This window comes from Hyla sarda, unplaced genomic scaffold (genome assembly GCF_029499605.1).
Source record: "Hyla sarda isolate aHylSar1 unplaced genomic scaffold, aHylSar1.hap1 scaffold_723, whole genome shotgun sequence".
Lineage (NCBI taxonomy): Eukaryota > Metazoa > Chordata > Amphibia > Anura > Hylidae > Hyla > Hyla sarda.
This window is the reverse complement of record NW_026610744.1, coordinates 146102-159099: the sequence shown is the minus strand read 5'-3', so window position 1 is coordinate 159099 and position 12998 is coordinate 146102. Positions and strand designations below refer to the sequence as shown.

The 12998-nt window shown below is 44.5% G+C and overlaps 3 non-coding genes and 2 pseudogenes across 3 annotated transcripts; all 5 read left to right on the top strand.

The window, feature by feature from the left end:
• The first annotated feature begins 778 nt into the window (after nucleotides 1-778).
• Nucleotides 779-969, top strand: LOC130344647 (U2 spliceosomal RNA). The gene has a single exon (XR_008883533.1). It is a non-coding gene; the product is annotated as a U2 spliceosomal RNA (small nuclear RNA).
• Nucleotides 970-3052: 2083 nt separating this feature from the next.
• LOC130344606 (U2 spliceosomal RNA) lies at nucleotides 3053-3185 on the top strand (annotated as a pseudogene).
• Nucleotides 3186-8211: 5026 nt separating this feature from the next.
• LOC130344595 (U2 spliceosomal RNA) lies at nucleotides 8212-8416 on the top strand (annotated as a pseudogene).
• A 2081-nt stretch (nucleotides 8417-10497) lies between these two features.
• LOC130344646 (U2 spliceosomal RNA) lies at nucleotides 10498-10688 on the top strand. Its single transcript, XR_008883532.1, has one exon. It is a non-coding gene; the product is annotated as a U2 spliceosomal RNA (small nuclear RNA).
• A 2107-nt stretch (nucleotides 10689-12795) lies between these two features.
• LOC130344645 (U2 spliceosomal RNA) lies at nucleotides 12796-12986 on the top strand. The gene has a single exon (XR_008883531.1). It is a non-coding gene; the product is annotated as a U2 spliceosomal RNA (small nuclear RNA).
• The last annotated feature ends 12 nt before the right edge of the window (nucleotides 12987-12998 follow it).

Below are 12998 nucleotides of genomic sequence, written 5' to 3'. Positions count from 1 at the left end.
TGTCACTCAATACCACTGACATCACTAGGTGTAAACAACATCTCTCCTTTGCTGTGTATGTGACTATGGAGCTGTTTGGTGATGTCGTCTATTATGGCCTTCATAGAAGCAACAGGAGATTGTTGCATCCATCTAGAACCCTCAGAACTACAGTGCTATGATGTCACTCACTTCCACAGGCCTTGCAGAGTGTAAACAACAACAACCCAGCTTTGTTGTGTATGTAACCATAGGGATTTGTGATGTCACCTAGAACCTTCACAGCAGCGACAGCTTTATGAGGAGCATCAGCACTGCTCTGCCTGAGCAGAACCATCACCGCCATAGGTTGTCAAATAACCCGGATTTAACCCACACAGGTAAGTCCAATGGGGTGCAGGCATGTCCTCTATGCTTACAGCTTCCCGTGGGTGTTGGTTTGATACCGTTTGGGGACAGCCAAGGAGGCATCTGCAGGCAACAAAGGTAGGTGTGTGCTTGTGTGTGTGTTTCCTATGCAGATCCTAAGCCCAGTGTCACATGCAAGTAGGAGGAGTAAGAAGGGTTCCTGGCAAATCCGGGTTATGGATTGCATTTAAAAAGGCCCCGTGGGAGTGCAATGGGCCCCTGTCTTGCTGCTTAGCAATAATGGTATGGGTTTAGGTTCTGCTGTGTGTACTGGTGGTTGACTGCCCCCCAGCCCAGAGTGTGCATGGAAAATTGTCTGGCAGCCTCCCTGACAGCAAGCAGTGATAGTGCCCATGAAGGGCACCTTGTTGGGCCCGCCCCTTTCACGGTTATCGCTTCTCGGCCTTTTGGCTAAGATCAAGTGTAGTATCTGTTCTTATCAGTTTAATATCTGATACGTCCCCTATCTGGGGACCATATATTAAATGGATTTTTGAGAACGGGGGCCGATTTCGAAGCTTGCTTCCGTCGCCCTATGCATTGACCCGATATGGCAGTATCTTCGGGTACAGTGCACCACCCCCTTACAGGGTTAAAAAGAAAGATTCCTACTTTCATTGCTACCTGCTTGCTGGCTAGCCAGCTAGCCAGCCCTGTGGGCCTTGCTGCTGCTGCAGCCAAAAAACAAAAGGTGGTGCTGCTGCTGCTTCTGCTGCTTCTGCTTCTGCTTGTGTCTGGCCGCTGTTGGAGCGTCCAGGCACAGGACTTCTGCTGCTGCTGACTAAATGGCCTCCTTAATTGGATCATTTGAGTAGCCAGCACACCTGTGCAGGTAGGGCATGACATGATAGGCAGCTGCCTTGATAGCGGGTGGGTGCTGAATGTTCCTAATTGACAAAATAAGATTAATGCTTATGAAGAAATATAAAATCTCATCCCTTCCCCAATATCGCGCCACACCCCTACCCCTTAATTCCCTGGTTGAACTTGATGGACATATGTCTTTTTTCGACCGTACTAACTATGTAACTATGTAACATAACATGGGGGGGGGGGGGGTCTCCTGGCTGTTCACACAGGTGTGTCATTGCTGTACATTGACCATGCATTGCTTCTGTGGTATTGCAAAGGCAAAGACAAATGCTTCCAGCCATCCATTGCACTAATGGATTGGTCATCAGCTGGCTGTCTATGTCCCGCATCAATATAGACCAAAGTACAGAGGGTTAGGCTATGCTATTGTGCACCTACCTGATGCATCAGAAGGTGCGAGGCCCTTGCTAAATTCTGTGCACAGACTTTGAGATCTATACTTTAGACTGTATCTAAACCTGCTCCAACATGGACTGACATTCTGGCCTACTTTCAGCCGATGCAACTTGTCTGTCGCTGAACAGTCGCTTTTTATGTATTCAGCACCTATGTATAATGTTGTAAAAATGCTCTAGAAGCTAAAGTCGCAGAAATGTCACACATATTTGGCCTGCAACTTTCTGTGCGACAAATTCAGACAGGAAAAATCAGTATAAATCCTTAGAAAATTATCCCCCAGTGTCTCCATCTGCTGGCGGTATTGAATAAGCATTGCTGCACTGATGGGGTATGCATTAGACGAAAAAAAAGAAGAAAAAGAAGAATAATACGCCCAGAAAAGAGGCGAAAAGGAGAAAAACGTAAAAAAACGTGAAAAAAAAGTAAGAGGAAGAGAAGGGAAAAAAAGGTGGAAATGGGTTTAAAAGTGATTTCGGCGGAGAAATATATATATATATATATATATATATATATATATATACGCGCACACACACACATATATATAAACGTATTCTCCGTTGAGATATTGCAGCCGCTGCTGTGTCCAGGCCCAGGAGCCTTAGCACTGTGCTGTGATGTCACTCAATACCACTGACATCACTAGGTGTAAACAACATCTCTCCTTTGCTGTGTATGTGACTATGGAGCTGTTTGGTGATGTCGTCTATTATGGCCTTCATAGAAGCAACAGGAGATTGTTGCATCCATCTAGAACCCTCAGAACTACAGTGCTATGATGTCACTCACTTCCACAGGCCTTGCAGAGTGTAAACAACAACAACCCAGCTTTGTTGTGTATGTAACCATAGGGATTTGTGATGTCACCTAGAACCTTCACAGCAGCGACAGCTTTATGAGGAGCATCAGCACTGCTCTGCCTGAGCAGAACCATCACCGCCATAGGTTGTCAAATAACCCGGATTTAACCCACACAGGTAAGTCCAATGGGGTGCAGGCATGTCCTCTATGCTTACAGCTTCCCGTGGGTGTTGGTTTGATACCGTTTGGGGACAGCCAAGGAGGCATCTGCAGGCAACAAAGGTAGGTGTGTGCTTGTGTGTGTGTTTCCTATGCAGATCCTAAGCCCAGTGTCACATGCAAGTAGGAGGAGTAAGAAGGGTTCCTGGCAAATCCGGGTTATGGATTGCATTTAAAAAGGCCCCGTGGGAGTGCAATGGGCCCCTGTCTTGCTGCTTAGCAATAATGGTATGGGTTTAGGTTCTGCTGTGTGTACTGGTGGTTGACTGCCCCCCAGCCCAGAGTGTGCATGGAAAATTGTCTGGCAGCCTCCCTGACAGCAAGCAGTGATAGTGCCCATGAAGGGCACCTTGTTGGGCCCGCCCCTTTCACGGTTATCGCTTCTCGGCCTTTTGGCTAAGATCAAGTGTAGTAATACAGGAGATCTGGTCAGAAGGTACTCGGGTACCCCTCTCCTCGGCCTTGTGGGATCGCCCAGGTTTATTGCCTGGGCTTCACCCACTTGTTGCTATTGGGGAGAGGGCCTAGTCCCAGGGTAACGAGTAGCGATCGCCTCTCAAGACCTTCGGGTGGAGAGAGGTTAGAACCATGGATGATGATCCGGATCCAGGTTCTGTGCCGGCATACGCAAGGATCAAAAACACCGTGAGAGTCATTCTCACGGATGATACCAAAAGGGCGGACGATTTGAAATTCGTAGTAGAGGACGTGCTCGGAGGAGTTTTCGGAATACAGAAGGGCGAGATATTGGCAATCCAGGACTACCCGAAGCGTAAAATTTTTGATGTGACGTTCACACAAAATGGCATCCACAGAGATTTTGTTACCAGAGCTGCTGCGAGTAAAGACAAAAAGCTTCAGGGTGTCCGGATTATTGAGCACGTTCTAGACGATATTAAGCTGGTGGTAGTAAAGATGTATTCCCCTTTCGCCAACCTACACGATGTTGAGTTGTTTTTACAAGTCTATTTTAGTAAGGTTGAGTGCAGAGGAAAAATCATGAACAGCTGTGGCATCTGGACATCTAAGTGGAGATTTCAGGTTACATGCAAAAAAGATGACAGATTGCCAGGGGGAATACAACTACCACCAGCTCGTTTTAAAATAAATAATATGTGTGGCGACCTCTTTTATGCGGGGATGCCAAGCTACTGCAGGAAGTGTCACAGATATGGACACACAAAAGAAAACTGTGAAAGTACATGCAAAAAATGTGGTAGCACACAGCACGAGACAGAGAAATGCACAAGAGGAGGGAGGTGCAATTTCTGTCAACAATTCGGTCACCTTTTCTCCTCTTGTCCCCACAGACATAGGACGGAGCAGCAGTGGCAACCCTGGAGGCAGCAAGGACAGCAACCGGGACACCAGCCGAGGCAAGCAGAGCCAGTGATTACCCCCCCACAAGAGGTAAGCGGTGAGATGGAGAAGGAGAAAGACCCCCCTCAGGCAAAAGGAGGGGACCCTAAAGAGCAGAGGATGGCCAAAAAACGTGCAAGTGGTGAAAAAACTGGCCCCCAGGAGCATGCTGGGTTAAGAGAGGAGCGGACGGCGGCCGAATCCGCTCCTCAGCAACCTCTGGCTCAGGGTCCCCCTGAGAGCGATGATCCGGGTGGAGAGGTGAAGGTTAAAAGGCGGAGGGGCTCCAGAAGACTCTATTCGGAGGCGGTCCAGGGGGAGCCGATGGAAGTACCTGCGGATGCAGGGAACCCAAGTGACGTTCCTCCACAGGTCCCCATAGGGGATACCCCCCCTCCTCCCTGCCAGGAGGAGGTTTCAGGGGTGACCGTCTCTGAGGTACCAGAGACGGAACTAAGTGAACACCCGACCCCTATGGAGGGGCAAGAGGTGGAAGAACCCAATGAGTCTGGAGCCCTGATTGCCAGGATGCCCGAGAACAACTATGCCTCAATCATGATGGAGGAGGGGGGTCGGCTGAGTGATGGTGCCTCCTCTCCTGCTTCCTCTATGCGTACAGTTGAGTCAGATTTTGGGGGGTATGAGGCTTCGGAGGGGGAATCAGAGGTGTAAGACGTTTTCTTGTACATTCCCATGGCTGAGTTGTCCGGTCTGTCCTTGAACGTGAGAAGTGTGAGCGCCAGAGTAAGAAGGGTTGCCCTATTTAATTACTTGTCGGTTTTTGCTGCTTCCGTCCTTTTCCTGCAGGAATGTGGCATCCCGCACAGATTAAATTATAAAGAATATGAAGATGATTGGGTGCACGGTCCATCAGTCTGGTCTGGATCAAATGAGTCCAGATCAGCAGGGGTCGCCATACTTTTTAAAGGGAACGTTTTAATTGAGAGTTTTAACGAAATTTTACCAGGCAGAATTTTATTGGTCAGCGCTTTTATTAATGGTATTAAATGGCAGTTTTTAAATTTTTATGGTTCTCCTGATAAGAATGAAAGAATAAAAATGTTGGAGATTTTACCCCTTTTTATTAACAATTCTAGTCCTCTTGTTTTATCAGGTGATTTTAATTGTATTTTAAGGGGAGAACGCCGTTTTTCGAACGCAGTGAGTAGGAACTATGATAAGACGTCTTTTATGTTAAAAAACTTGATTTTAGATTTTAATCTCACTGATGTTTTTAAAAAATGTAATTTTAACGTACCAGAGGAAGACGGTGTTACCTGGAGCAATGCAAGCTGTAGCTCCAGGATAGATTTTATTTTTTGTTCTTATCAAGTACTGCCTTTTAACTGTGATCTTTTTACCAATGTTTTTTCTGACCATAAATTATTGTATTTTAAAGTTAAAAGTGATTTTAAAAGGAGAACTGGTAGGAATGCCTGGAAGTTAAACGTGTCCCTTTTAGAAGATCCGCAGGTTTTATCAGATTTTATCACCTTTTACAAGGAATGCAGACGAGTAAAAGACCCCAACACTCCCACCAGTATCTGGTGGGAAAAAATGAAACTAAAAATAAAATAATTTTTTATCCGTGTTGGGGTTAGGAAAGCTAAAGAAAAACGTGAATTTTATAATATTCTAAATACTCGTCTGCAAACCCTGTACAAATTCAGAGCACATGGGATGGAGGTGGAGAAGGAGGTACATGATCTTAAAAAAGAAATAACTAAGTGCCTGGAGCAGAAAGGAAAAGAAATTATCTTTAGGTCTCGAATACAGCATCTTGAGGAAAACGAGACCTGCTCCAGGTATTTTTTTAAGAAAATACATGAAAATAGAAGGTTAATAGAAAACATTGAAGGAGTGAATGATGTACAGGGTATTTTAAAAAAGGTGCAAGAGTTTTATGCGGATCTTTTTAATGTAAAACATATTGATGAATGTTTTATGAATGACTCGTTAAAGGAGATCACCAATTTTTTAGATCCTGTCTCACAGTCTTTTTTATTGCAGAATATTTCAGAGCAGGAGATTTTAGAGACCGTCAAGAGTTTTAAAACAGGTAAAGTGCCTGGGCCGGATGGTATACCCATTGAATTTTATGTTACTTTTTATGGTATTTTAAAAGAAGATTTGTTCTCCCTTTTTACGGAAGTCTTTAAGTCTAAAATCCTCCCAGGCTCATGGAAGAAGGGTGATGTCTCCCTGCTATTCAAAAAGGGAGACCGGTCGGAACTCAAAAACTGGCGACCAATCACCCTTCTGAACTGCGACTATAAAATAATGGCGAAACTGTGTGCTAACCGCTTAAAGAACGTAATCCATAAAATAATTCATACAAACCAAGTCTGTGGGGTGCCTGGGAGGAGTTTATGGGAGAACCTAAACCTTTTAAAGGATGTAATTAGCGACACCAAATTAAGAAAAGGAAAGCTGGCGGTTTTATCCATAGATTTTGAAAAAGCTTTCGACAGGGTGTCACATTTTTATCTTTTTAAGGTTTTAGAGAAAATGGGTATACCTGATGGCTTTTTATTGTCTCTTAGAGCTTTTTATGATAACTGTGCTAGTAAAATTTTAGTAAATGGTTTTAAGACACAGGGCGTGATTTTAAATTCCGGAGTGAAGCAGGGGTGTCCCTTGTCCCCACTACTCTTCATTTGCGCAATAGAGCCTCTTTTATGTACAATACGAAAGGATAAGCAGATCCATGGAGTCCCCCTGCCAGGAGGAGGGGGACTAGAGGCGAAGGTAGTGGGGTACATGGACGATGTTGCGGTGTTTTGCAGGGACACCCCATCGCTTCAGAAGACGCTAAAACAGATTCAATATTTTAATTGTGCCTCCGGTTTTAAAGTCAATTTTAACAAAAGTAACATTTTAAACATAGGCGGAATGCCTTTGTATGATGTGCCCGTCCCTGTGTCTGAGTCGGTGCAGATTTTAGGTGTCTCCTTTGACGAGTCTAATAATGGTTTTAATAGCTGGGACTTGGTGGCTCAAAAAATAAATAAGAAAATATGTATGTGGAACATGCGAGAACTTACGATGGAAGGGAAGGTTTTAATTACAAAAATGGTGCTTTTACCTATTTTATTGTATTTAAGTCTGGTTTTCCCACCCCCCGAAATGGTTCTAAAGAAAATAACAAAAGCTTGTTTTACTTTCTTTTGGAGTTCTAAGAGCGAAAAATTAAAGAGACAAATTGTGATAAAACCGAACTCCAGGGGCGGTAAGGATTTTCCAGATTTTAAAGCTTTCCTTTTAATAAAGTTTTTTAGCATGTGTTTTACTACTGTTTTTAAAGATAGCTACTGGTCTTATTTTGTTCGTTTTAATACTGGTTATTTTATGCGGAGGAACGGCTGGTTTTCTACAGTTTTAAGTTGCCCTTATTCTTTGAATTTACCCCCTCAATACATGATTTTAGGAAAAATTTTAAACTTATATAATTTTAAAGGTAAAAGTGTTCAGGATCTGTGCAATAGCAAAAAACTACTAAAGGAAATAAAAGAAACCAGTACCGTGACTCCCATCAAAAATTTTAACGAACAGAAGTGTATACAGATTTGGAAGATGTTGAGTATTAATTATCTTTTTAATTCACAGAAGGACCTGGCCTGGAGCTGCGCACACGAGTGTCTTCCATGCCGGGCATTCCAGCACCGAAGAGGATTATCCAACTCTGCAACCTGCCCGAGGGAGGGATGCCGACAAGAGGAGACCGTGCACCATCTAATATGGACTTGTTTTTACTCGCAGAAAATATGGACAAAGATACTCCCTCTGGTAAAAAGGATAACTGGACTAAAAGACTTAAATATTGCAGTGGTTTTTTATGGTTGCCTGGAATGCCCAACACGGACTCAAGAGACTATTGCATGGAAGATCATAAACTGTGTGAAGGCAGCTCTGTGGAAGGCCAGGAATATTTTATTGTTCAAGCATGAGGTTTTATCTGTGAAGGACATTTTATCTATCTGTTTTTATGAAATGTACCAGTACTATCTTTTAGACAAGAAGAGATTTCCGCTTTTATCTAGAAAATGGTTTTTAAAAGAATGGAATTCTATCTTGTAAAGCCACCAAGTGCCCATTTTATGTTTTAATATGTTGTAAATATGTTATTTATATGTAACTGTATTTATTGACATATTTGCACAACTTTGTCAACATTATTTAATTTTTAATAAAGTTGCCCCCGTAAGGGTAGTCAAGTTAAAAAAAAAAATCTGTTCTTATCAGTTTAATATCTGATACGTCCCCTATCTGGGGACCATATATTAAATGGATTTTTGAGAACGGGGGCCGATTTCGAAGCTTGCTTCCGTCGCCCTATGCATTGACCCGATATGGCAGTATCTTCGGGTACAGTGCACCACCCCCTTACAGGGTTAAAAAGAAAGATTCCTACTTTCATTGCTACCTGCTTGCTGGCTAGCCAGCTAGCCAGCCCTGTGGGCCTTGCTGCTGCTGCAGCCAAAAAACAAAAGGTGGTGCTGCTGCTGCTTCTGCTGCTTCTGCTTCTGCTTGTGTCTGGCCGCTGTTGGAGCGTCCAGGCACAGGACTTCTGCTGCTGCTGACTAAATGGCCTCCTTAATTGGATCATTTGAGTAGCCAGCACACCTGTGCAGGTAGGGCATGACATGATAGGCAGCTGCCTTGATAGCGGGTGGGTGCTGAATGTTCCTAATTGACAAAATAAGATTAATGCTTATGAAGAAATATAAAATCTCATCCCTTCCCCAATATCGCGCCACACCCCTACCCCTTAATTCCCTGGTTGAACTTGATGGACATATGTCTTTTTTCGACCGTACTAACTATGTAACTATGTAACATAACATGGGGGGGGGGGGGGGGTCTCCTGGCTGTTCACACAGGTGTGTCATTGCTGTACATTGACCATGCATTGCTTCTGTGGTATTGCAAAGGCAAAGACAAATGCTTCCAGCCATCCATTGCACTAATGGATTGGTCATCAGCTGGCTGTCTATGTCCCGCATCAATATAGACCAAAGTACAGAGGGTTAGGCTATGCTATTGTGCACCTACCTGATGCATCAGAAGGTGCGAGGCCCTTGCTAAATTCTGTGCACAGACTTTGAGATCTATACTTTAGACTGTATCTAAACCTGCTCCAACATGGACTGACATTCTGGCCTACTTTCAGCCGATGCGACTTGTCTGTCGCTGAACAGTCGCTTTTTATGTATTCAGCACCTATGTATAATGTTGTAAAAATGCTCTAGAAGCTAAAGTCGCAGAAATGTCACACATATTTGGCCTGCAACTTTCTGTGCGACAAATTCAGACAGGAAAAATCAGTATAAATCCTTAGAAAATTATCCCCCAGTGTCTCCATCTGCTGGCGGTATTGAATAAGCATTGCTGCACTGATGGGGTATGCATTAGACGAAAAAAAAGAAGAAAAAGAAGAATAATACGCCCAGAAAAGAGGCGAAAAGGAGAAAAACGTAAAAAAACGTGAAAAAAAAGTAAGAGGAAGAGAAGGGAAAAAAAGGTGGAAATGGGTTTAAAAGTGATTTCGGCGGAGAAATATATATATATATATATATATATATATATATACGCGCACACACACACATATATATAAACGTATTCTCCGTTGAGATATTGCAGCCGCTGCTGTGTCCAGGCCCAGGAGCCTTAGCACTGTGCTGTGATGTCACTCAATACCACTGACATCACTAGGTGTAAACAACATCTCTCCTTTGCTGTGTATGTGACTATGGAGCTGTTTGGTGATGTCGTCTATTATGGCCTTCATAGAAGCAACAGGAGATTGTTGCATCCATCTAGAACCCTCAGAACTACAGTGCTATGATGTCACTCACTTCCACAGGCCTTGCAGAGTGTAAACAACAACAACCCAGCTTTGTTGTGTATGTAACCATAGGGATTTGTGATGTCACCTAGAACCTTCACAGCAGCGACAGCTTTATGAGGAGCATCAGCACTGCTCTGCCTGAGCAGAACCATCACCGCCATAGGTTGTCAAATAACCCGGATTTAACCCACACAGGTAAGTCCAATGGGGTGCAGGCATGTCCTCTATGCTTACAGCTTCCCGTGGGTGTTGGTTTGATACCGTTTGGGGACAGCCAAGGAGGCATCTGCAGGCAACAAAGGTAGGTGTGTGCTTGTGTGTGTGTTTCCTATGCAGATCCTAAGCCCAGTGTCACATGCAAGTAGGAGGAGTAAGAAGGGTTCCTGGCAAATCCGGGTTATGGATTGCATTTAAAAAGGCCCCGTGGGAGTGCAATGGGCCCCTGTCTTGCTGCTTAGCAATAATGGTATGGGTTTAGGTTCTGCTGTGTGTACTGGTGGTTGACTGCCCCCCAGCCCAGAGTGTGCATGGAAAATTGTCTGGCAGCCTCCCTGACAGCAAGCAGTGATAGTGCCCATGAAGGGCACCTTGTTGGGCCCGCCCCTTTCACGGTTATCGCTTCTCGGCCTTTTGGCTAAGATCAAGTGTAGTATCTGTTCTTATCAGTTTAATATCTGATACGTCCCCTATCTGGGGACCATATATTAAATGGATTTTTGAGAACGGGGGCCGATTTCGAAGCTTGCTTCCGTCGCCCTATGCATTGACCCGATATGGCAGTATCTTCGGGTACAGTGCACCACCCCCTTACAGGGTTAAAAAGAAAGATTCCTACTTTCATTGCTACCTGCTTGCTGGCTAGCCAGCTAGCCAGCCCTGTGGGCCTTGCTGCTGCTGCAGCCAAAAAACAAAAGGTGGTGCTGCTGCTGCTTCTGCTGCTTCTGCTTCTGCTTGTGTCTGGCCGCTGTTGGAGCGTCCAGGCACAGGACTTCTGCTGCTGCTGACTAAATGGCCTCCTTAATTGGATCATTTGAGTAGCCAGCACACCTGTGCAGGTAGGGCATGACATGATAGGCAGCTGCCTTGATAGCGGGTGGGTGCTGAATGTTCCTAATTGACAAAATAAGATTAATGCTTATGAAGAAATATAAAATCTCATCCCTTCCCCAATATCGCGCCACACCCCTACCCCTTAATTCCCTGGTTGAACTTGATGGACATATGTCTTTTTTCGACCGTACTAACTATGTAACTATGTAACATAACATGGGGGGGGGGGGGGGGGGGGTCTCCTGGCTGTTCACACAGGTGTGTCATTGCTGTACATTGACCATGCATTGCTTCTGTGGTATTGCAAAGGCAAAGACAAATGCTTCCAGCCATCCATTGCACTAATGGATTGGTCATCAGCTGGCTGTCTATGTCCCGCATCAATATAGACCAAAGTACAGAGGGTTAGGCTATGCTATTGTGCACCTACCTGATGCATCAGAAGGTGCGAGGCCCTTGCTAAATTCTGTGCACAGACTTTGAGATCTATACTTTAGACTGTATCTAAACCTGCTCCAACATGGACTGACATTCTGGCCTACTTTCAGCCGATGCGACTTGTCTGTCGCTGAACAGTCGCTTTTTATGTATTCAGCACCTATGTATAATGTTGTAAAAATGCTCTAGAAGCTAAAGTCGCAGAAATGTCACACATATTTGGCCTGCAACTTTCTGTGCGACAAATTCAGACAGGAAAAATCAGTATAAATCCTTAGAAAATTATCCCCCAGTGTCTCCATCTGCTGGCGGTATTGAATAAGCATTGCTGCACTGATGGGGTATGCATTAGACGAAAAAAAAGAAGAAAAAGAAGAATAATACGCCCAGAAAAGAGGCGAAAAGGAGAAAAACGTAAAAAAACGTGAAAAAAAAGTAAGAGGAAGAGAAGGGAAAAAAAGGTGGAAATGGGTTTAAAAGTGATTTCGGCGGAGAAATATATATATATATATATATATATATATATATATATATATATATATATATATATACGCGCACACACACACATATATATAAACGTATTCTCCGTTGAGATATTGCAGCCGCTGCTGTGTCCAGGCCCAGGAGCCTTAGCACTGTGCTGTGATGTCACTCAATACCACTGACATCACTAGGTGTAAACAACATCTCTCCTTTGCTGTGTATGTGACTATGGAGCTGTTTGGTGATGTCGTCTATTATGGCCTTCATAGAAGCAACAGGAGATTGTTGCATCCATCTAGAACCCTCAGAACTACAGTGCTATGATGTCACTCACTTCCACAGGCCTTGCAGAGTGTAAACAACAACAACCCAGCTTTGTTGTGTATGTAACCATAGGGATTTGTGATGTCACCTAGAACCTTCACAGCAGCGACAGCTTTATGAGGAGCATCAGCACTGCTCTGCCTGAGCAGAACCATCACCGCCATAGGTTGTCAAATAACCCGGATTTAACCCACACAGGTAAGTCCAATGGGGTGCAGGCATGTCCTCTATGCTTACAGCTTCCCGTGGGTGTTGGTTTGATACCGTTTGGGGACAGCCAAGGAGGCATCTGCAGGCAACAAAGGTAGGTGTGTGCTTGTGTGTGTGTTTCCTATGCAGATCCTAAGCCCAGTGTCACATGCAAGTAGGAGGAGTAAGAAGGGTTCCTGGCAAATCCGGGTTATGGATTGCATTTAAAAAGGCCCCGTGGGAGTGCAATGGGCCCCTGTCTTGCTGCTTAGCAATAATGGTATGGGTTTAGGTTCTGCTGTGTGTACTGGTGGTTGACTGCCCCCCAGCCCAGAGTGTGCATGGAAAATTGTCTGGCAGCCTCCCTGACAGCAAGCAGTGATAGTGCCCATGAAGGGCACCTTGTTGGGCCCGCCCCTTTCACGGTTATCGCTTCTCGGCCTTTTGGCTAAGATCAAGTGTAGTATCTGTTCTTATCAGTTTAATATCTGATACGTCCCCTATCTGGGGACCATATATTAAATGGATTTTTGAGAACGGGGGCCGATTTCGAAGCTTGCTTCCGTCGCCCTATGCATTGACCCGATATGGCAGTATCTTCGGGTACAGTGCACCACCCCCTTACAGGGTT